We start from the raw sequence: 25748 nt of genomic DNA, 5'->3' as shown, positions 1-25748 counted from the left end.
ATTTTGCCGTCAAACCTATAATTTTCCAAAATAGGACCCTAAACTTTAACGCCACCCTTCCTGCTGTCCCTATGAAAACATAGGCACACAAATCACATCTCATTGTCTTAGTGATTTGTGAACTAACTACTTTGATTAAAGTCTAATACAATGAATTTATACTCAGATTGGAAAGGCAGGCCTCACCTACAGTCTATTCTAGAAACAGCTTTTTTTTTTTAAATGAGCAAAAATTTACTGAGCATTTAGTATGCATCAGATCCTGAATTAAGGGGTGACGATGAGAAGGTCCTTGCCTGGAGAAATCTGTCACCCAGAGGATGGTCAGGGCATTTGGAAAGGGTGTCCTGGAAAGAAAGCAAGGGTGATTGTTAATTGCTAAGAATCTTAAATACTAGTTCCAGCTGGCAGGGCCACACACTAGAATAGAGAAGTCTATCATGTGCTTTACATGTTCTCATATGGAAAGTCTACCAGTGCAGCTTGGCCAGTCAAGGTGAGGGGCTCTGACTTGGGAGGTTTAGTTCACAAGTCTAAAGTATTTGCTGCCCCTGTCCAAACAAACAATTTCTTTTCTTTTCTTTTCTTTTCTTTTCTTTTCTTTTCTTTTCTTTTCTTTTCTTTTCTTTTGAGACAGTGTCTTGATCTGTTGCCCAGGCTGGAATGCAAAGGTATGATCTCAGCTCACCGCAACCTCTACCTCCCAGGTTCAAACAATTATCCTAGAGTCTCAGGCTTCTCAGTAGCTGGGATTTCAGGTACCCACCATCATGCCTGGCTAATTTTTATATATTTGTAGAGACGGGGTTTCACCATGTTGGCCAGGTTGCTCTCACACTTCTGACCTCAGGTGATCCGCCCACCTCAGCCTCCCAAAGCACTGGGATTACCAGGACTAAGGCACTATGCCCGGCCTGTCCAGACATCTTCTGAGGCCTCTTCCTCCTCTTAACTGGGCAGAGCCTTGACTGGAACTATTTCACAGGAGTTCAGATGAATGGCAGAAAAAGAGGCTGCTCATTTATTCTTTTTAAATTGTTAATTCATTAAGTTAGTTTTAAAAACTCATTCACTAAAATAATTTATTCTTGAGTCTTACTCTGGTAGAGAGCAGTGCACAGTGAGACTGACTTTAAAAAGCCAAAGACAGATTTGGCCAGTCCTGCTATCCTTTCTGTTTGTAATGACTTGTGGGTATTAGTGGGAGTGACAGAGCTTACCTGTACTTTCAGAGTGGCTATAAATCCATTTGTTCAAGATTCTAGAATCCTGGGGCAGATCCTCACCTGTTTAGCTCCCCGAGAAAGTGATGATTGTGAAAGGGACTGTCCAGGCAGGGTGTGATCCACAGAAAGTAAAACAAACACTACAAATTGCTTTAAAAACATTTTACTGTGGAGATTTGGGGGTGATAGAGCAATTTGGTGTTGCTGAAAGAGATCATATAAAAGCATAACAACTATGGTAATTCTTGTATTTTTCTTTTTCTTTTTTTTTTTTTTTTTTGAGACAGAGTCTTGCTCTGTCGAGGCTGGAGTGCAGTGGCATGATCTCAGCTCACTGCAACTCCTGCCTCCCGGGTTCAAGTGATTCTCCTGCCTCAGCCTCCCAAGTAGCTGGGCCTACAAGTGTGTGCAACCACACTCAGCTAATTTTTGGATTTTTAGAGAGTCGGGGTTTCACCATGTTGGCCAAGATGGTCTCGATCTCTTGACCTCATGATCCACCCACCTTGGCCTCCCAAAGTGCTGGAATTACAGGCGTGAGCCACCACACCCGACCAATGGTGATTCTTTTCAAAACAGCATGGAGAGTGTCTTCGCTCATTTAGATCACATATCTGGTCTTGGTATCAACGATCAGTGCTTGGTTATGTGAAGCACCTACTGAATTCCTTGTGCTTGACACTAGGTACAGGTTGCAAATATCTGTATCACCTTAGTTTCCTGATGCTATGTGCTGTGTTTCTGCAATGGGAGTCGTAGATGTTTAAAATGACTGATAGTTTATGGAGGCGCCAAAAGCATTACTGCCAATTCCTAATCTTTGGGGGCCCAGAGAATTGTTTTTATTTCCACTTTCATATCTGCACAGTGATCCACGCAACTGCCACCCTCTGAAGGTTTTGTCTCTGTAAGTCTTCATCAGTTCTATCAGCATGTTTGATTCACATGTTAAAAGTTCAAAATAAAATTAAATGATGCTAATAACATTTTCAGATTTGTGGATTTTTAATATTATTTAGAATACATTTTAAAATTATGGTAAAATACCTCTTTGCTTCACATAACTTTGAAACTTTTTTTTTTTTTTTCTTAAAATCTGTAGCCTCCTGGATTTGTGAAAAATAGAAATTTGTATGTCTGTGACAAAGAACAAAGGCCAAAAACCTGCAGTTTCCTTCTGTGGATTGAAATGTGTTCCCCCAAAAAGATTTAAGTCCTAACCCCTGATACCTGTGAAGGTGACCTTATTTTAAAACAGGATCTTTGGAAGTTAACAAAGTTAAAATGAGGTGGTACTGGATTAGGATGGGCAGGAATCCAATGACTGGTGTCCTTATAAGAAGAAGGGAACATGGATGCAGGGACACAGACACACAAGGCCACAAACCAAGGAATGCCAAAGACTGTAGGCGACCACCAGAAACTAGGATGGCAAGGAGATACTTTCCCTGCAGCCTTTGGAAGAAGCATGGCCCTGCAGACACCTGCTGGCTATGAATCAGGACTTCCATCTTCCAGAATTGTAAGAGGTTAAATACCCGTTGTAAGCCACTCAGTTAGTGGCACTTTTATTACGGCAGACCTAGGAAACAAACACACTTTCCTTGCCCCAAATTCGCCTATTAGATATTGGGTCCCTAACACAGTGTTTGCCTTTTGAAGGGTTTATGAACACCTGTGCTTATTTCTGAGCCAGGCATGTTGGATCTCACAAATGACTTCTTGTCTTACGGGGCACACGGAATCCCAGAGGAATGTCAGCAGCCAAGAGCCAAAGTCTCGGTTTACTGGGCCCTAGTGCAACGGCCTGAGGGATGAGTCAGGAAGGATTGCAAGGCTTTTTGTTACCCAGGCTGAGAACTGAGGATCACAGTAGTGCTGCTGTTAATAACTTGGGAATTTCCATTCCAAGGTATCTGATCATCTCGGGATACCAGTGAAGGATTTGAGTTCAGTGAAGTAATGACAACACGGTTTGCTGGTTTATCTTCAGGAAGTGAAGCTCCTTGCCTTGACCGTGGTTTAATGAGTTCTATAAAGGAGGTGGTGGCATTTGCTATGATTTTATTGTTTTGTAATTTGTGGTTTGCAGGTTTCAGAGTCAGCAGACCTCTTTTTTCTCCCCTTCTCCCTGTAAAAGCCTTCCCTGCAATTCGGATAGGCTGTCTCATGATGCCTGGAGGTGTCTTGTCTCATCATTGAAATAATTCGTATATTTTCTCAAGATCTAGATGACAACCACATTGTGTTTTATGTTCTGTTATGTTGTTATGTTATGTTATTTTGCCAGAATAGCCATTATCAAACCAGATAAACATACTGGCCGTCAAATACGAATGGATAATCTTATAGCAGGTGATAGGAAAATAAGCTCCTCTGTACAGTTCGAGCTTTTTATATAGGAGATTCCTAAGCATTATGTAATTATTTAAGTTTCAGTCTTGTACTCAGATGCGTTAAAAAAAAATTCCATAATGAATTTGGAGCGTATAGGCTGGGATGGGAGGGACACCTCTAAAACTCAGAACATCAAGCTGAATCATAAGAAGATGCAGGCTTCCTCCCAGGCCCACAGGACTGGGGCTACTCTGTGGCTATGCTGAATAAATATACACTAGCCCAGCTAAAGAGACCATGTGTCCACAGAAAGCATATGGTCAAACAGGAAACAGGGTTCAAAGAAGCAGAATTTGTTCCTGGGAAAAACACTGATGAGTTTTTTGGTTTTGTTTTGTTTTCCCGCCCAGGCTGGAGTGAAGTGGCCCAATCTCAGCTTACTTCAGTCTTGACCTCCCAGGCTCAAGCAATCCTCCTGCCTCAGCCTCCAGCATAGCTGGGACCACAGGGGTAAACCACCATGCCGAGCTAATTTTTGTATTTTTAGCAGAGATCGAGTTTCACCATGTGGCCCAGGCTGTTCTCTAACTCCTGAGCTCAAGTGGCTCTCCCTCTTCGGGCTCCCAAAGTGCTGAGATTCTGTATGTGAGCCACCGCGCCTGGCCTTGATGACTTCTTAATCGATCTCTCCATTCTTGTTGGCCTTTCGAGCTTGATTCACATTTAAGATGAGTTAAATTAACATTTCACCTAGGTACTCTGACGGTACTCAAAACCAGAAAGTCCCAAACTAGCACAGTTCAGCAGATGCTAAAGAAATATTTTTCATACAAAAAATTAGCTAGGTGTATGGCAGGTGCCTGTAGTCCTACCTACTTGGGAGGCTGAGGCAGGAGAATCTCTTGAACCCATGAGATGGAGGTTTCAGTAAGCTAAGATTGTGCCATGGCACTCCAGCCTGGGCAACGAGAGTGCAACTCTATCTCAAGAAAAATAGAAAGAAAGAGAGAGAGAGAGAGAGAGAAGGAAAGGAAAGAAAGGAGGGAGTGAAGGAACGAAGATTTTTGAAGGATAAATGACTAAATGGCCCATCTGTCCTGCCCCAAACCCAATTGCTCAGATTTTGCTTTATTAGTGAACGGCACTAACGTTTGCAAGCTAGAGACCTCTAAATTGATGATTCTTCCCTCTGAAACTCTGCACATCTCATCAATCACCATATCAAGCTTACAATTCCCTAAAAAAAAAAAAAAAAGCACACACTGTCTAGTCTGCCTGAAATGTGAAGGCCTGGTGCTTCCTCACCACATGGCCTGACCAGAAGTCTTCCCCACCTTCCCCAGCCAGCTTGAATTCCTCCAAGAAAATTCTCACGAACTTCTATAGTCAATGTCATCTGTCTCCCCAGCTTGGTCGAAATCCCTCAACCAGAAATCTTGTCTTATCATCTCTAAATACCCAGTGCTCGGTCTCCAGCCTGTTGAGATCCAGTGGATGACCAGGACACGCTGATGACAGGAATGGGAGGACACCGTGGTGGCTGAGGGAAGGACGATGGACCTGGCAAGCGCAGTTTGTGCCATCTCTGGCTGAACCTGGTCTGAGACGCAGCCACTAAGGCCTTGGAGAAGCACTGAGTTCAGGGATGGCACAAAGCAGGCACAGGAGTGGCTGGCTGGAAGTGGAGGGGCTGAGGTGGGCGATGTCTGTTGCAATCTGCTTTTTTCGAAGCAGATGAGTGCCCATTTGAAAGCAGTTGGCATCTGAATTATGATACTTATGTGAGCTCTGTCCTTGTCATATTCATCGTATTCCGCACTCATCAGCAGGGTGGACGTGCAGCTTCCGGAGTGGAGTGACCAGCTATTAAAACAGAGGTGGCTGCAACTCTTCTCTCTTCCCTGGCCATGGAATGCACCTTCCAGGATGCAGGAGAAGCTCCAAATGGCATGGAGAACACAGCACCTGGGGGAGGAGGGCACAGTCTTGTCCCTGAGAGGAAGAAAATTGGCACCCCACAAACACTGGTAGATGGGTCCCAGGAGGAAAACATGGCCCTGCCTGGAATGTTCTCAGTCCCGAATTCTGTGGTCATGTGCTGTCCTCCTCATCAGCATAACAGAAGAATTCCCTTGATGAAAGTCAGGGTACCATGATAGAGCTTCACTCATGCTTAAATGTTTCTGTTTCATCGTCCAGGACTGGAAAGCTCTGCAATAAATGGAGCATAGGATAATTCAGACATTTCTGGCACCAAGCAAGTTCAGGAAGCAGGCGAGGGGGCGATAGGGCACGGTGAGCCTCTCCACCCTACGCCATCTGCAAGCCTTACCCCCGTCCTCAGCAGTACCCTGGGTGCCCTGCACCTCTGTAAAGCATGGGGCTCATGGACAAGTCAGCGGATGCACAATTCTAGTCTCTTTTTTTTGAGACGGAGTCTCGTTCTGTTGCCCAGGCTGGAGTGCAGTGGCGCGATCTTGGCTTACTGCAACCTCCACCTCCTGGGTTCAAGTGATTCTCCTGCCTCCGCCTCTCAAGTAGTTGAGACTACACGCTAGCATCACCAGACCCAGCTAATTTTTTGTATTTTTAGTAGAGATGGAGATTCACCGTGTTAGCCAGGATGGTCTCAAACTCCTGACCTCATGATCTGTGCCTCGGCCTCCCAAACTTATGAGATTACAGGCGTGAGCCACTGCGCCCAGCTCTAGTCTCTTTCAGTTAACTGTTCAGTAGACCCTGAGCCCCAGAACATTTTAATTTGAGCACAGACAATATCCAGGGTAAGATAAGATCATCTCAGCCTACTAGATTTATTGGAAGGAGCGACTGCTCTCGCGCCTGTGTAAGTGAACCTTGGCAGAACCCAGACCGGTCCTCTGAAGACCTGGGGGCTTATTCTAGAGGTACCACTGGCTGGTAGACGGACTGTGGTGGAATCATTTTTATCCTGTAGGATGAAGGTTGCCTAATGCTGGCCTGTGGAAAGTGCCATTCTGCGACTAAGTTATTGACACTTCACAGGGAATAGAACAGAGACTATGGAGAGAATCTCTCCATTAAATTTGATGGATTCACTTAGTCTGGGATTATCCTTCCTCTCTATTGTAGAGTTTTAAAAAACGCTCTTTCTACCTGAATGAGTAGACAGGCATATTTAGAACGTGGAACATTCTACAAGACAACTTTTGTTTCTTCAAAAAGTCAAGGTCATGAAAAATAATTTTTTTGGAAAATGGTCAGGGAGGATTCTAGATTGAAGGTATTATGGAACATAACAACCGAGTGTAATAAATGGAACTGGATTAAATCTTGGAAGGAAAAAATCTATAAAGGACATTTCTAAAACACCTGGGTAAATTTGAATATGCACTGCCTATTAGATTATTGAATTTATGCTAATTTTCTTAGGTGAGGCAACAATAGTTTGATTGTCTTGGAGAATATTTTTTTCTTTAGAGATGCATGGGCAAATATTTAGTCATGAAGTGACATGACTTCTGTAACTTTCAAATGGTTCTTCAGGAAGAAAAGTTAGATGGAGATAAAGCAAAAATGTAAGTGATTTGTGAACATAGCTAAGGGAGCTATTGATATTCATTGTGATTATTTTAGCTTTTCAATCGGATTAAAATTTTTCAAAATAAAATTCAGGAGGAAAAGATTCAATTCTTCTTGGTGAAATCTTTTATTGGTACCATATCTTTGGGCGGCATTCTCTTGCATGATGTAAAGTACTTTAAAATGAAAGCATTTTAGAAATAGCACAACAATCCTCTCTCTTTTATGGAATTATAGTCATAGGTGATAGTTTCTTTGTATTAATATCCAAAATAAAAATGTGTGAACCCCACATTTTTACTGCTGCTGCCTCCTCCTCCTCATCTCCCTCTTTCTCGCCCTCCTTCTTCTAAACACGTTACTGGTCCAGGAATCTGGAAGTCTAGAGAGTGCTGCTCCGGCGCTTGGCTTGTGCTACTTAGGGTTCCAACTTCCTTCACGTCATGGCACATACAGAAGATGGTAATACCTGGCCAATGGAGTAAGACTGCTAATGTCCAAAGGTGACTAGCCCAGAAGCTCCAGCTGTCCCCGGGATGAAGGGGTCACTATCTTGGCACCCCCATAAGCTATCTGGGCCACATAAATGTGCCATAGTCCACAGGTGAGGAAATTCTGCTTACATGCACAAAAGTGCTGTGAATTGCTTTAATTATGATTTGAAACATTTGCTTGGAAAAAGTTATCTAGTATATGGCTAACACACTATGGATTCCTACTTTGATGCAATGAATGAGGTTTAGGTATCACACTGAGTATTTTGATAGCACTGAATACCAGTGCAGCGGCCTGCCTCTCTAACACGCTTCCATCTGTATCATCACTCATCACAAGACTTATTATGATGGATCTTGAGTTGTAACAAGGTTAACAACGATGCAGACTCCTACAGGAGCATATGGAGCTAACTCAGGAGCTAATGTGCTATCTCTGGCTTTTGTGATTCAGTCCAACTTGAATGGCTTGAGATGAAGCAAGAAAGAAACCTACAAACAGGAGCCTAGAAAGGAAAAGTTAACCCAATTTAATCTAAACCTTTGCAAGGAAGCAACATTTCATATTTGGAGTTCAAACTTCTGAAGTTCTAAATAATTAAACATATTAGAATCTCTCTATTTGGAGGCTGCTCTCATGAAGAGACTGAGCTTAGAAAAGTGGTTTCTCAACGCTCTGGATGCATCAGAATAGCCTGCGAAGCTTCTTACAAACACAGATATGTGGTCTTCATCCCAAGAGAGTCAGAGTCAATTGGTCTCGAGTTCTACTTTTTGAAGGCCCCAGAGGGTTCTAGTGTGCTAGCAAATACTGAAATCTAGAATCAGAAGATCATAGTCAGCAACTGGGAAACAGAAAGTGCTTTGCAATTGACATTATTTTTATGATATGCTACGGTAATGTTTTTTCTTTCTCCTGTTTTCTCAACATGATTAACTCATTCCATTTTGAGTGGATGTTTTGTTTTTGTTTTTGTTTTATTTTTCCTGGAATCCCTGTGGCCTCTGTCTTTCAATTGCTCAGCAAAAACCCACACACCTGTGACTGACACCGAAGCGGTAACTGGGAAGTATCTGCCTGAGCACATGTGAGGGTGCTGCTGATGGAGAGTGCTTTCTTTCTAAAACCAGATGATACTGTTGCTGTGTCACTTCTCAGTCTAGATTCATTGTGACTTTGCTTCCTTACATTTACCTGGACACCTCGGAGTTCCCTCCGTCGACCAGATGTCTGTCTTGCGTGCCTGGGAGTACACAGGAAATCAAGTGGTGGGGCCATTGCTTACGCCTCGACTCAGATTCCAACTTCTTTGTTCAGAATGCAGAATCTGATGGTCAACATAAAAATATGCAAATAAGATGATCCTATAGCCAAAGATAAAGTAGGACTTTATTTAATGTTAATATTTTTTAGAAATGAGGTTTCACGGGGTCGCTCAGGCTGGAGTGCAGTGGCGCCATCATAGCTCACTGCGGCCTTGACCTCTTGGGCTCAAGCCATCCTCCTGCCTCAGCCTCCTGAGTAGCTAGGACAAAAGTGGGACTTTAAATTGATGCTGAGATTTGTAAGATTCAGTTAGTAGATGCTAGAGAAGTTAAATCACACGGGTTGAAATATCCTAATGATGGTGATAGCTAACACATCACATAGTGTGTGCAATCTGTCAGACCCTCTTCTAATGCTTTACTCCCATTAACTCACTTAAGCTTCACAACGACTCTATGGTTAGGTGCCATTGTTATCATCCCTGCACTACAGATGAAGAAACTAAGTCACGGAGATATTCTTTTGAGGCTTGATTTGCCATTAATCATCTCTGTGAGCCTGGCTACCCTGCTTAACCTTTCAGGATCTGAGTTTTCTGGTTGGATTAGTACATTTCTATGACTCCTTTCTACTCAATGCTTCAGTAACTTTGTGAGTCATTCATTCCTAATGATCTCTGATCTCTTTGCTTCATTTAACCAGGACATTCCACGTCTGCCCATATACCTTATTGATTTAGTAAGTAATTTATTCTTTTTCTGTCCTTACCCTACTTTGTTTTCTATTAACCTCTGTCTCTGTTCCTTCAAACTCTTCTACATTCTTTTCCTTATTAAACAAATCTGGAGAATCTTCTACATTTTGACAGATTTCATTTCTAGAAGTAGCAAGTTTATCTCTGTACCTCAACACTGGAGTTTGAGGACTTCCATTTAGGAGCCAAATGCAAATCTTAGAACTGCAGTGAGTCAAATAGTGTCATTTCCCCAAAAAATAACAGTGTAGAAATGAGTGAGAAGATGATGAAAATGAGCTGAAGTACTGACCTGAAGCTCACAGTAACTGAAGGAACAGCTGGGTCATGGCACCCAGCAAAAGTTATGCATTGACACTATTTTAATCAATACATTTTACCTTATTTTCCTGAATGCTAATATATAGCTGCTACTATCCTTGTGACTTAAGAATGATATTTATACTATACTGATATACCCAGGAATGATGCAACAAAGAAGTTCAGATTTTCCATTCTCTTTCTAATTTGAAAGTGTGGACAGTGAGACTGAGGAAGCAGGTACAACAGTACTTGAGAAATTTAAGACAACTAAGGTTCTCCATTTATTTCAAATGGCCAGAGGATCAATGGACGGTCTTTCTCTCTGGTGACTTACTCATTCCAGAAAAACAACTATCTAAAAGGGAAAGCTAAACATAATGATAGCACATTTCTTTCTTTTTTTTTTTTTTGAGACAGAGTCTTACTCTGTTGCCAGGCGCCAGGCTGGAGTGCAGTGGCGGGATCTCGGCTCACTGCAACCTCCACCACCCGGGTTCAAGCAATTCTTCTACCTCAGCCTCTTGAGTAGCTGGGATTACAGGTGTGCGCCACCACACCCAGCTAATTTTTGTATTTTTAGTAGAGACAGGGTTTCACCATGTTGGCCAGGATGGTCTCGATCTCTTGACCTCTTGATCTGCCCGCGTCGGCCTCCCAAAGTGCTGGGATTACAGGTGTGAGCCATCACGTCCGGCTGAGTGATAGCACATTTCTAAAAACATTCAGGCCTTTTTCCCTGCTTTGTACTAGAACCTGAAAATGTATGATTGTCTATTTTATCTGCAAATTGGAGGGTTCTCAGAGTCACCATATTAACAGCTTATATGAAAGAGGCCAGATAGGGCTGGATGCGGTGGCTCACGCCTGTAATCCCAGCACTTTGGGAGGCCGAGGCGGGTGGATCACGAGGTCAAGAGATCAAGACCATCCTGGTCAACATGGTGAAACCCCATCTCTACTAAAAATACAAAAAATTAGCTGGGCATGGTGGTGCGTGCCTGTAATCCCAGCTACTCAGGAGGCTGGGGCAGGAGAATTGCCTGAACCCAGGAGGCGGAGGTTGCGGTGAGCCGAGATCACGCCATTGCACTCCAGCCTGGGTAACAAGAGCGAAATTCCATCTCAAAAAAACAAAAGAGGCCAGATAGATGATGAAGAACATTCTCAGCTGTGTATCTCTACCTGGCACTTCTAACACCCAATTCTGTATTTTACATGAAACCAGGAAGTTTGTGGATTCCTCCAAGTATTCAAGTGACTCACATCAATGAAGGCGGAGAATATGTTGTCCCCACACATCATCAGAAACATCTTTGTCAGCAGGGAGCAGAAGTTATATTAATTAAAATGTACTGAGAAGGTATAGGGTACACTCCCAACCAGTCACACAACAATTTTTTTTTTTTGAGACGGAGTTTCGCTCTTGTTACCAGGCTGGAGTGCAATGGCGTGATCTCGGCTCACCGCAACCTCCGCCTCCTGGGTTCAGGCAATTCTCCTGCCTCAGCCTCGTGAGTAGCTGGGATTACAGGCACGCGCCACCATGCCCAGCTAATTTTTTGTATTTTTAGTAGATGGGGGGTTTCACCATGTTGACCAGGATGGTCTCGATCTCTTGACCTCGTGATCCACCCGCCTCGGCCTCCCAAAGTGCTGGGATTACAGGCGTGAGCCATTGTGCCCGGCCAACTATTTTAATGCTAATTAAGGATGTTGCCTCCTGGCATCTTGTACCACAGGGAATTAGAATAGAAAAGTCTGACATTTCTGGAAGTAGGGTCAGCAGGCTCAGATGGGATCCCTCAAGTTAGGAGCTGGGCATACTTTGACAAAGACCCACCATTTTAATTAACTGATAATTAGTCAATCTCCTCCATGTGTTCAGAGAAGATTAAGAAAAGGTTCAAAGTGAAAGGATCAGAAACAGATAAAACTTGGAGAGAAGAGTGAAGGACTTGGTACATTAAGAAATAATCACTGACCCTATAAAGGAAGAATATGATTGAGTGGAGGGTGCTGGACTATACAGGCACACTGGCACATGCTGATGGCTGCTCAGCTGGCACCTCAGCATCCAGAACTTTGTCCAGGGAGATAAGATATCACCAGGATTTTTTGGCCAGAGACCTTGATAAGTTCATTCATTTTAGAGAAACTTGGGGATTCACTGTGGAAACGTGTTTTTTTCTTTTTCTTTTTTTTTTTTTTTTTTTTCCAGACAGAGTCTTGCTCAGTTATCCCAGGCTGGAGTGCAGTGGCCTGATCTCGGCTCACTGCAACCTCTGCCTCCCGGGTTCAAGTGATTCTCCTCCCTCAGCCTCTGGAGCAGCTGGGATTATAGGCACCCACCACCATGCCAGAATAATTTTTGTATTTTTAGAAGAGACAGGGTTTCTTCATGTTGGCCAGCCTTGTCTCGAACTCCTGACCTCGGGTGATCCACCCGATGCATCCGCCGCGGCCTCCCCAAGTGCTGGGATTACAGGCGTGAGCCAGTGTCCGTCTGTCTGAAACTTAGTGTTTTCTGTGTGGATTTTAAAAACCTAATGAAGTTGTTGAGATGTTTCCTCACTGCACGTCGTCACATATATAGACCCAGTGCAAATCTTTGGACGTGATAAGCTGACTTATTATCTATTGTCAAGAATGTTATCGTTAACACTTACTTTTTTTTTTTAATCCTGCCTCAGGTTTATTTGTACAAATAGCACAGGAGGACCCCAGCCCCATGCAGATGGCAGCCCCAGGGGAGTGACACCAGTCCTTCTGTCCTCACATTGGCAGACAAAGATATCTATTCTGAAGCCTTTGTAGGGGCCTGGGCACCTTTGAGAGCCTGAGCTGGAACTGAAACTGGAGCTGAAGCCTGGGCCTTGGTTTGATCCTTGGCCTTGGCCTTGACCTTGACCTTTGGCCGGCAGAGCCTGAGCCCCTTGGCAATGCGTGCCCGAGCACGCTTCCCAAGCTTGGGGTGGGCAATGTAGGCAAGTCGATCGAGCTTGCGGCTGGCATCCTTTGGGATCTTGGGCTTAACCTCCTTGGGCTTTACGAGGGCCTTGATGGCCTCGGCACGTGCACTCATGGCCTTGGCATTGTTGGCCTGCATCTTCTTTAGGCCCTTCTTGTTGTGCTTCTTGGCAAAGCGCATGTTCCTCAGGAACTTGGGGTCCACCCCCTTAAGAGACTCGTATCTTTGTGATCGGGGTTTCTTGATACCATTTCTGTGCCATTTTCGGGACTGGTTGTGTGTGGTGTGGTTCTTGGACTTGGCCATGTCTGCACCCAAGCCGCGGTTCCCGAAGCTCCTAAGACCGGAAGAGCCATTAACACTTTCAAGCATTAGTGCATAGATGCCACTTTCATTATTGGAAAAGGCAAGTCAAATGATCCAGCATGGGTAAGTAGGAGGTAGCCTCATGTCCTCTGGACTTCACATTCCCGGTAAGCCATCGCTTTTCAAGTGACAAACGCTGGGCTCATCCTCCACATCTGCAAATGATTTGAGAAGAAAGAATTTGGGTTAACATTCAGAGATGAATGTTAGGATGCTTTAAAAAGACTTCCCTGAATGAGAAAGGAAAAGAAAAACACGCTACTTTTTGGTGTGTGATGATGGAGAATATTAGGGTTGGGAGTATGAAAGTCCTTTTGTTTTTTCCAACTGTAAAGCTGGAAGAGCATATGAATAAGGAGGGTTTGTGCCGGCAGCAGCAGAAGTGACATTTGGGAGAGGAGAGGAAAGCTAGCTTCTAGCTGGAGGACCAGATTCTGAGTTTGCTTGTTCTACCAGGAAGCAGCAAGTGCAGGAGGTCTGGCCCTACCACCCGTGTGCACCCTTGGTTAATACTCTCTAGAGCAGAACCCAGAAAATGGGAGTCTGTGGCATAAACATGAATCCGCATGTATAACTCTGTCAATTAAAAGATCAATAAACAGGCAGCTTAATAGGACATTATGCCATAGATTACTCTAATCGGCTCAACATATTGATTTCTGAGCATTCTCAATTTGTTTATCAGAATCAAGTGTATTCTTTTTTAATTACTTTGCCAGCATATCCCCGTGTTGCGTGGCTTCTGAAATATATAGTCTTATGTGGTAGAAAATGTTCTACCTCACTTAATATTGGGCAGATTTAATAAGACCAAAATAGCATTGACTGACTTCATGTTGTCAGATATAAAGTTGGAGTTGCAAAAAGATGGATAGATGGATGAAAAAATCATTGAAAGTGGGATTTTGCCTGGATTCAATCTAAATACAAATCAAAAAATTGTAAAATAGAATCTACCAGCTAAAACTAATGAGCACAAAACTGCATTGATTTGGCCCAGGGTGGACAAATAGAACATCTGGCATATTTGGCACCAATGACACAGCTGGCATTGTTGGAAACGTTTCTGCAGAAGGTACAGATGCAGAAATGGGAGAATTGGTACAAACAGTGCAGATGGAACAGTTGGAACAGATGACAGTGGGCAGAGCTGGCGATGCTGGCACAGGTGTCACAACCTCAACAGCTGGCACAAGTTGTGACAATCCTGGGATTTCTTAGTACAAGGCACATGTTCATTTTGGCTTTGGCTGCAGAGAGATAAGAGCATTTTATAATTAGTAAATGTGCCATTTAAAAAAGAACTTTTTTCCCCTCCATCCTTAAGGACATCCACCTCCAACTGTTAAAGCTTGGAATATGGAGCATTTTTGCAAATTAGAATTTCCCCGAGAAAGCCATAATTGATAAATACAGATTTCATAGAAGAGGCAATTAGATATTTTTGTTCTGGTATAGATAAAATTCATGAATGGGATTTCTTCATAGGAGTTTTGTGAAAAATAAAGGTCAGATTTTTGGAAATGAAAGTATACTTTGCATTTATACCAAAATTTAATTGTTATCAATTTAGAGAGTTATCTGTTTCTGAAATATCATGAATATTTCCCAATTATATTAAATTTTCTGTGGAATCACACTTGAAGATGTGGTACAAAATTGGAAACCTGTCTACAGAACAGGTTGGGAAAAGAGAAAAAAACGCTGGAATACAAAATATGGAGAAATCATGATATTGCCACTTTCAAATACCAATGGGACTTGGCTCCAATTTCCTCTAAAATGCTGTAAGTTGAGCTTGAATAAAAATACAATATAGTATAATCTTTTGAGCAATGACATTTAATATCAGATGAAAAGTTGAAAGAACAAAGCAACTTTTTTGTTAGTGGCTAGAAATTCTTATTTCCTTCTAATATTTTTATTGTCACTAAAGTCTAGGCGTGTCACAGGAAGGCTACAAATGATTACCTTGTTATAACATTCTGAAACAAGGGATTAAATAATGGGTTCTTAAATCTATAAGCACATGCTCTTGAACATAGTAACTACTCCACAAGTTCTTGTTGAAAAAAATGAACTTATATCTAAGAAGTATTGAAAACACTAATTCAGAATTTGAAAACACCAATCACCCTCACTAATAGTAACGACTCTTATATTAGGAAGAAACAAAACAAATCAGGCCTCAGTCTTCCTTAAAGTCTCAAGTTTTACACATGTATTTTAGCTAGCTTTTTTTCTCCCAAGGGAAATTATACATGAGAAAAACTAATTGGATGTCACCTACTCTGTGTCCCCAAGGAAATTCATAATTATTTAGATTTTCCAGTTAATATTGAACTAAATCAGCATCTTAAATCGGCTTCTGTTCATGATCATTGCAGCGCAGTGAATGTTTTAGACGTATGTTGAGACTTCTGGGGAAGCACTACACTAAGGGTTAATGAATTCTCCCTGGTGTCAAGTTCTGGACCATTCACAGCATGCTGTCTTTATTTCCAGTTGGCCCTGCATATTGTTACCCATATTTAATAAAGAAAATGTTAAAGGCATTTAAACATATCTGATTATAATTTCTCCATTACTTCTACTTCGTTATCACCTCGTGTTGAACCCAACAACACTATTCTTACTGTTCAGAACTTTAGTTCTGTCACTTAACTTTAGCTCGTTTCTTGACGGAGCTGACAAAAATGTTTCTGCTTAAAACAGATACGTTCATTTGTTAATGGTACTTTTGTGACATAGAGCAACAAAGACGGAGGAGGCGGCCAGAGCGCTTCCTGTTCCCTTGGGCACAAAGATGATAAGAGAGAAATTAGTTCGGAGGAAGAGGCTGAACGTGTCCACCCTATACTTCTTGCATTGGTCTGAAACACTACTCTGAAGCTGAATCTCAAATGAACATTTCTTCTAATCAATAAGTACTCTATGGAAAATGATCAATTCAGGGGAGCAAATAAGGATATTTCCAGGCCTTGAAGTTCGAGGGGTCAGCAAAAATTTTTCTGAAGAATGAAGATGAGGGCCAGTCATTCCTTTGAGCCCCTGCCTTCTTCAGGACTTAGACGAAAATGAAACACTAAGCATGCAATCTGCTGGAGCCATTTGATTCCTCTATACTTGTCCCAGCCACTGTCTATTTCTAAGCACACTGAACTTTCCAATTTATTGGTGTCTCGTCTTGTGCAGATATCCTTTTGCTTCTCTTAGCTCCAAGACATCAGGATGTGCTTTTCTTCCACCCCTCAAATGGCTGCTTTGCATTTCACCTCTCTGCTGTCTCTGGAGGGCTTTGGAGTACTGTGTGAGCTGGAAGTTATGGGAATGGGGTGTCAACAGGGGCGCTTTAAATGGGGCAGCTTGTCTTTTCTGCCCATGGCAAACTGGAATGCATTTTTTTCCCTAGGCTTAGAAAATATCTATGTTGGAGAGGTGGTGAACAAAAATAAAGCCTATTCACCTAAAATAAAGCCATCTACAAATGCAGAACAAAATTAAAGGGAAATTTCTATGTTAATTTTAAGGCCTCATCTTCTTCCACTTCCTCTGCCTTCTCCTGATGCATCAGCTACAGACACCTAACAAGACCCCAGCCCCAGCTCGTTTGGGAATGGCAAGCAGCAATTCATGGATCAGGCACAACCCCTAGGTGTGTTAGCAATAAGCCTGTTTGTGTAAAGGCGATGTTTTTCCCTCTTTGCCCTACCGGAAGGGCTGCGGATGGTTATGAAGACGCACTGATGTAGCTGTAAAGCAGCTCATTCTTGTGAGTCTGTTGGAAATGGGAAAAGAGGAAAAAAGAGACGGGTAAGAATTAGGTGTTTTTTGTTTTGTTTTGTTTTTGATGAAAACCAGAGTAGTCCTGTATGGAGATTATTAAGGTAGTGTTTCACTGCAGTTTAAAACTGAACTTATTGGGCCGGGCGCGGTGGCTCAAGCCTGTAATCCCAGCACTTTGGGAGGCCGAGGCGGGTGGATCATGAGGTCAAGAGATCGAGACCATCCTGGTCAACATGGTGAAACCCCATCTCTACTAAAAATACAAAAAATTAGCTGAGCATGGTGGCGCACGCCTGTAATCCCAGCTACTCACGAGGCTGAGGCAGGAGAATTGCCTGAACCCAGGAGGCGGAGGTTGCGGTGAGCCGAGATCGTGCCATTGCACTCCAGCCTGGGTAACAAGAGTGAAACTCCGTCTCAAAAAAAAAAAATGAACTTATTATTGATGATTTGTGATCTAAAACTCGCAAGCGAATCAAGATTTAAGCTGCCATCTATTCCCCCAAACTACTGTGCTGATATCTATCACTGTGTTATGTAAATAAGCACTTAAATGAAATGTAGATACGTTTCCTCTTTAAAAGTGTTTCCGTGTGAAGAAAGTAGATAGTAGATAGACTCAGGTACCCATCATGTAGGTTTAACCATTATTAACATTTTGCTAATTTCGTTCCATTTCCCCTTGCCATCCACACACATATTTTCTTCCCCACTTTCCTGGAGCGTTTTAAAGTAAAGTTGAAATGTCATTTTACCATTAAATACTTAAGTATTCATTTAAATGGGCAAGAGCAATTTAAAAAAAAAAACACGACAACCCAGAATAATATTTCTTCGACATCATCTAATTCCTAGTCTAGCTTCAGAGTCCTCTGTTTGCCTCTGTGTACATTTGTACAGTTAGCTTGTTCAAATCGGGACCCAAATGAGCTTCTGATAATGGCTCTGTGGTTTATTTCTTCTCTTTTCTCATTTTTACTGATTAGTTAGATAAACTGGGTCATTTGTCCATAGAATGCCTTTCATTCTGAGTTTGGCCAGTTGTTGGCTTGTGAAGACATTTAACCTGGTCTTCTATGTCCTGTATCTCCTATAAATTGGTATTTAGATCTCTAGGTTTGCTGGGATTCAAGTTCAATTTTTTAGGCAAGAATACTTCATAGCTGGTACTGTGTACTTCCTACTACAACACATTATGGGGCATATAATATCTAGTTATTCCATGTTTAGTGGTGCTAAGATTGCTCAGTGAATTCAGCTGGTGTATATTTTTGATGCTTAACACTGTATTCATCTGTTTTCAAGCTTCTTTTCATATACGGATATTGCTAATTTTATCTCAATATCTTTGTATAATCACCAGGGTGTCCTTCAATTGTTAACAAATATTATTTGGTATTCATTCGATTAGCAAACTTCCAGTGGGTAATACCAACTTTCCATACACACACACACACACACACACACACACACCTGGAATTTTTTCATAGCACATTTTACATGTATTTTTCTTGCCTATATATCATTGGAGATTAAAACTAAATTATAACACACTTTGTGAGTCTAAATGCATGGCCTTTTGTAGGCTGACCAATGAATACTAGGTTAGATCAATACATGATCAGTTAACAATTGCAGTAATCAGAGTAAATATTTGTAGTCTGGGTAATTTTGGTCATATTTGCAACCAAAGTTCATCAACTGTTCATTGCTATGTAACCAGTCTAAAAATGGTGGGTCCAGTTGTTGCAGGAATCCTAGTGGCGAAATGAGCTTAACTATATACTGCTATATCATTCACTGCTTGGCAGTTCAACTATGACTGTCAAATGTTTGATAATTTCAGTATAACCAGTATTGCATGACTTGCTTTTTATTCATATCATTGGTAATAAGTAGAATCCGTGGGCGTGTATGAAACCGATGGTGGTTACTCACACCTGTAATCCCAGCGCTTTGGGAGGCTGAGGCGGGTGAATCACCTGAGGTCAGGAGTTCGAGAGCAGCCTGGCCAACATGGTTAAACCCTCTCTCTCCTAGAAATACAAAAATTAGCCAGTCATGGTAGCAGGCAGCTATAATCCCAGCTACTCAGGAGGCTAAGGCAGAAGAATCACTTGAGCCCAGGGAGGTGGAAGTTGCAGTGAGCCAAGATCTTGCCACTGCACTCAAGCCTGGGTGACAGAGCAAGACTGTCTCAAAAACAAAACAAAATACATAGCAATATAGCAAACTTTTTAGAAGCAGTTAAATGATAGGACAGTTCCAAAATATAAACATTCATAATTGAAATCAATGAAAAATGCATACTAAGTTTGATTATTTCAAATAGATTGTTACTGAATAGAATCAGAATTATATGCAATGAAGTATTTCATAGACATTTTGAATATTTTAAATACTTTAATCCTTATTCTTTCCCTTGTCTGAAAGTGGAAGTGTTAATACCATCAGTTTAGGATTAATAAATATAGAATTGAATGTTTTTCCAGTGGTGATCAATAGTAACCATAAACACTCTCAATATCAAGTTGTTGTAAAATCTTTTTTTTTTTTTAAAAGAGGCAGGGTTGTCTCACTCTGTCACCCATGCTGAAGTGCAGTGGCACAATCATAGCTCACTTCAGCCTCAAACTCCTGGGCTCAAATTATCCTCCTACCTCAGCCTCCCAAGTAGTTGGGATTATGGGCCACCGTGCCTAGCTATTTTTTTTATTTTTTTAAATTTTCTGTAGAGACAGGATCTTATTTTGTTGCCTAGGTTGATCTTGAACTCCTGGACTCAAGTCATCCTCCTGCCTTGGCCTCCTAAATTGTGGGCATTATTGGTGTGAACCATCAAGCTTGGCCAATTTTTGAGAAATCTTTTTTTTTTTTTTTTTTTGAGTCAAGGTCTCACTCTCGCCTAGGCTGGAGTGCAATGGTGCCATCTCGGCTCATTGCAACCTCTGCCTCCTAGGCTTAAACAATTCTCTTGCCTCAGCCTCCCGAGTAGCTGATATTACAGGCACACACCACCACACTCAGCTAATTTTTGTATTTTTTATAGAGTTTGGGTTTTGCCTTGCTGGCCAGGCTAGTCTTGAATTCCTGAGCTCAGGAGATCCACCCTCCTTGACCTCCCAAAGTGCTGGGATTACAGGCGTGAGCCACCGTGCTTGGCCTTTTTGTGAAACCTTGAATAGGAAAAATGTCTTATTTTTGTATGAAGTTTGAGGTTTCACTTTCATCAGTTCATCCGATTATTACTATAACCCAATGGGAGAGGATATTTGAATAGATTGAACAGATGAGAAACTGAGATAGGAAGAGATCAGATAACTTATGTGAGGCCACAGAACCCATAAAGGGCAAAGCCAGTCATCACAGTCAACTCTCAGTCCAATTTGGACTCACCTCATTTTGTTCTCGAGAAAATATTTAATTTACTTTCACCTACAGATGTTCTGAAGCCTAGGTCTGTCCAAGGCACTGTGGAAGCTTCCAGTTTGAGCACACTCAGCTTCCTTCAGGGTTCCAGGAAGGTTCGATCTGTTTGCAGCTTACCTGACAGAGAACATTTGGTTGTTTTCATAATTCTTGTCTCTCTTGGGCATCTCTGTCTATAACCCTTTTCTTCCTTTTTAAACTCACAGGAAAGCCGGATTTTTACGTAGTTTCCTACTTCATTTTCCTTATTTTATAAGAATAAAAGAAAGTGGAGAGAGGGAAGGCCCAAGACTTTTGTAAAATATTCATTAGATACTGTAATGTGATTTTCTCCCCCAAAAATATGAAAAAGTTTTCCCTGGCAACTACAGTTTTCGTTCGTTTCTCTCTCCTTCCTGATGTTTGTGCAATCTATGTTGGGAAGGATTTCTTTATTAAGCTCCATAAGTTTCCAACATGATTTCTGCCAGAGACCAGATTTTAAAAAACATATTGCCTTTTTTGTTCTTTTCCTTCTGTATTAAAAATACATTTAATTAGAAAGCATTCTAATTAAATACATATTTAAATGGAGATACATAATATGTTTCTTAGGATGTTTTCTACTCTTATGATAAGACTATGACCATTAAAATTGGGAAGTAATATTTTCTCATTGGTTAGTGTCCCACTTTGGATCTTTTCACTGGGTATGGAGAAAGTATATGGTGCTTTTGAGACAATTGCTAAAGTGAATTTAGCAAAAGATCAAGAACTTGAAATTACTGAGCCCAAAGAAGAAACAGCGAAAGGACACCTCTTCAAAGCCCTGTGATTTGTAATCATTCTGAAACCGGTCTTACCAGTCATCTTATTTACTTTAAAAAACAAAGTGAGTTATACTGAAATTATAATAAAAAACCAGAGAGATATAACACAAAACCTTAATTTTTTTTTTTTTTGAGGCAGAGTTTCAGTCTTGTCGCCCAGGCTAACGTGCAGTGGGAGTGATCTTGGCTCATTGCAACCTCCACCTCCCGGCTTCAAGTGATTCTCCTGCCTCAGCTTCCTGAGTAGCTGGGATTACAGGTGCCTGCTACCATGCCTGGCTAATTTTTGTATTTTTAGTAGTGACAGGGTTTCGCTATGGTGGCCAAGCTGGCCTCAAACTCCTGACCTCAGGTGATCCACCCCCCTCAGCCTCCCAAAGTGCTGGGATTACAGGTGTGAGCCACCACACCCAGCCTAAGAATAGTAGTTTACATAGCAGAGCATGATTTAAAGAAACGCTCGGAATCTTTAAGAACAACAGAAAGCAATCACTGGTTTTTGATTACTAGAAATCTGGGAGATGGGCTGGAGGCTTACTAGAAAGGCGGGGCTGCATTTTTCCCTCCCTGAATCTGGGAGTGTTGTTGCTTTTCAGAGTCGCCTGTTTGGGTCCACTCCCTCGATAGGGTTGAAATCTTTTTAGCATCTGACTAAAAGTAAATTTGGGCCATTTCTTCTTTCCTCTTCCTTCTCTCAATCTCCATCTTCACAATGACAGACTGCATTCTGTAATTGCTGTCTTTTGTAATTGTTCTGTCTCCAAATTGGCTGATTAGGGGAGAGACACAGCTGTCCATCAAAATGGTGTAAAGTGGCTGAAAGAGCCGTCCCCTGAGCTGGAGAAAGTTAATTGCACTTTCTGAGGCTATCCCAGTAGGAGAGGAGCTGAGAAGGGTCCCGGGAATCCCTGTTAGTGCTATTTTTTTTCCGAGCATGTCCATTTCTAACCTGAAAAAAAAATGTAGTAAACAGCATGTTAATTAGATTTGCAGATGAAATTAAATCAGGAAGCATTGGAAACACACCAGTGAATAAAGAGAAATGCTACATAGGGTTTCTGAGGTTAAAACTATAGAAAGGATCAAATGAAATGAGAATTAAGTCAGACAGGTGTAACCTCAATGATTTAGAGAGGGGAAAAGCTATAAAGGTAAGCAGCAAGAGGGAAAAATCCAGAACACAGTAATGCCGGAGAGACTGGGGGAGCCTGGACGACAAATTAGACGAGTTTGCAATATGCCACAGAAGCTAATGTGATTTGGGGCCGTATGTGTGGAGACATCACATCATGAGGGAGAGGTGGAGTAATTTAGTGCATTTGGCAAAGACACACCTGGAATATTGTGTTCAGGTCTGCGTATCTTGGGAGCAGACAGATACAGGAGAACTAGAGGGAAATCAGCATAAAGCAACAAAAGTGATTAACACGATGGGCTGATTTATGAGAAAAATGGACTGTGTGATTGGACATAAAAGAGGAACAGGAACGGAGCGTTAAAATGGAAGAGTGTTTACCCAATCTTTTTACCTGTAAGACCCAAGAATGACTGAAGTGTAATTAGCGTGAAAGTTTGAAAGGGAGGACTAAAATTTGCAAGGAGGGAAACTCCTTGAGACTAAAAGTTATGAGATTATTGAAGCGTCTTTTTAGGGGAATGAAAGAAGGGCCATGACTGGTAAAAGAAATATGAGTCTACATTGTTACCATACTTTTCATCCCAAAGCCTTTAGATTTACCCTGACCAGGAGGACCCTTCAGCACTCAAGAATTAACTGGAAATGCTCCTCTATCAGGACCCCAGAAAGCTTCCTGGGTGCTTGCTCCTCTACAAAGTTCCACTCAGAAGTAGCCTTTTTAAAATTTGGTTTTAGTAACACTCCCCAGACAAATGCTGGTGTCAGATGGCCTCGCTTCTCCTTCTTTTTAGTACTTGGATGTCTGCAAAGGCAGTGACCAAAAGCAACAACTGATCTGCCAATATTATCTCTGTGTGTGGCTGAAGGCTGTCATTTAATTTGAGGATTGGCTTCTGATGGCAAAGGGAAGATAAATCTGACTTTTAAGGATCTCAAAATGATAGCTGGAGGAGCAGCATTTTGCACTAGCTAATGAGGCTAATTTGTTCTTAAAATACAAGTTGCAGTGCCTTCTAAATTAAAATTCACTTCTGATGTAAACACGGAAGATATAAATACAGGGAAGAGATATATGCTGTAATTTTTATTTTGCAATTTGGAGCCTGTTCTAAGAGGAGCTGTTAGAAAAAGTGATCTTTTTTCCTCCAAATTTGGGGAGGTCTTTACTTCCAGGCTTCAAATACATGGAAGGACAATGATTAGCATTAATTTTTAAGAAAGGAAACAAAGTAAGATGTGTTCTTCTTGGCTGGAGATCACAAAATGCATGGTACTAGAGATTATTTCCTAAATCATTGTGATTCTCCACTTCCTCATCTGGAAAATGAATGTGGGGGAGTGAATTGCTTTCAAAGTAATTAAATACTCCACTGACAAATGCTTTATTAACATTTAGATATTTAATTAAAACTGCCGGAGAGAAAGTTCGTATTCCTAAGTCAAGGGGTTTCCCCTTTTCCTCTATTCACTGTGATGGGGAAAGTGAAGGTTCTCGTTTGGTCTTCCTATAGAAGAAGGTTTTCTTACTCTACTCATTTTGAATGTTACAAAGAGCAGAGCAGAATCTTAAGATAAATTAAAGCAAACAATAAAAGAAAAGACCTTGAAAATAAAATGGCATTCCTTTTCTAAGTACTATTTTACCAGCTATTGAAAATAACAGTTTGCACCACATTCTAGAATATGAAATAGATACTCTCTTAATGGGGCAACGGCATTTTAATGCCTACATTAACAAGTTATCCAGAGTGAAGCATTTAATATCTAGTTTATCTAGGGATTTATGCTATCCTTTTACTCTAGGTTTCTCTTCTTAACATTGGATTCTGATTTTCTAGCACCCAACAGAGAAATTAGCTGCCCCAGTCTCATCTCAATTTAAGTTGAGGTCACGGAGCAAGGAAAAGGCTACGTTATTTATCTAAAAGAATTAACAAATTGTGTCTGGAATTTTGAATGGGTCTGTAACAGATAAACTTCCCTTTCTGATACCCAGAATTCACATGAAAGCAATTAAAACTGTTACTCAAAGGAACTGAATTTGCTATTCACTGACCAGTCTTTGTCATCTTTAACACACCAGATGAGAGCCACCACAGCTTTAAAAATAGGACCACAGGGACTAAAGATGTATTTTTTCCCCTTTCCATCTAGATTGGCAAAGTTTCTTTAAAACTTGCTTCCTTCCTCTGCTTTTTCTTCTTTAATTTAGCATTGTTGGAAAATTCTGGTGTAGGCAATTGTTGAAGCTGGAGGAAGTGTCTGCCGTATGAAAGGAAGGAAGCGTCTTCGTGGGGAGCCGGGCCTGCAGTGCGACTTGCTAAGACATTAGACATGTTTTCATCATCAAATGCCACCTCCTCACTGTGGTCCCCAGGGCCCTGATGAGACAGCTGTCCACATCTCCAGTCCTGTGCTTACCCATCCTCCTAGGTTCGGCCACACAGGCATGGCGTCTCTGGCTTGAATACTATGCCCTTTCCTTTTTTGCCTTGTGTACTTTCTGTTGCTGCTGCCTGGAATGTGCCCCTCCCGCCCCCCCCCACTGACTTGTTTTTCTTTTTGTTTATAGACAGTCTCACTCTGTCCCCCAGGCTGGAGTGCAGTGTTATAATCTCAGCTCACTGCAGTCTCCACCGCCCGGGTTCAAGCGATTCTCCTGCTTCAGCCTCCCTAGTAGCTGGGAGTACAGGCGTGCACCACCACACCCGGCTCATTTTTGTATTTTTAGAAGAGATGCGGTTTCTCCATGCTGGCTAGGCTGGTCTTGAACTCTTGATCTCAACTGATCCACACACCTTGGCCTCCCAAAGTGCTGGGATTACTGGCGTGAGCCAGTGCACCCAGCCCTCCCCTTACTTTTAGGTGCTGGCTCTCTTTCCTTTAGGTCTCAACTTAAATGTCACTGCTTCAAAAAGGACTTTCCTACATGCTTAATTTCAGCCCTGGTGCTGCCACCCTTTTCTCTGTGATATCACCCTATTCAGCCTCCCCTGGCTTTCTCTTTGCCTCTTCCTCATCCTTTGTCTCCCATGGCATGCAACACAAATGGTCCTGCTCACTGGGTCATCTTATACTGGCCATTTCTCCCCTTAGAATGCATGTTCCACCAGAGCAGAGGACTTGTCTGCTTTGTTCTTTGCATTTTTTTCCTGTGCTGAAAACAATGTTTGGCCCCCCCAGATGTGGACCAGACATCCTTAAATGTTGCACAAGATTTTAAGAAAACATCGCACATTTTCCAAACATGTCAACTTGTAAAAATGGAGGCGAAAAGAGACATGAAAAATCGTTGTCTTAGAATACATTC

Source organism: Callithrix jacchus, chromosome 19, assembly GCF_049354715.1.
Source record: "Callithrix jacchus isolate 240 chromosome 19, calJac240_pri, whole genome shotgun sequence".
Taxonomy (NCBI): Eukaryota; Metazoa; Chordata; class Mammalia; order Primates; family Cebidae; genus Callithrix; species Callithrix jacchus.
This window is presented reverse-complemented; position numbering follows the sequence as displayed.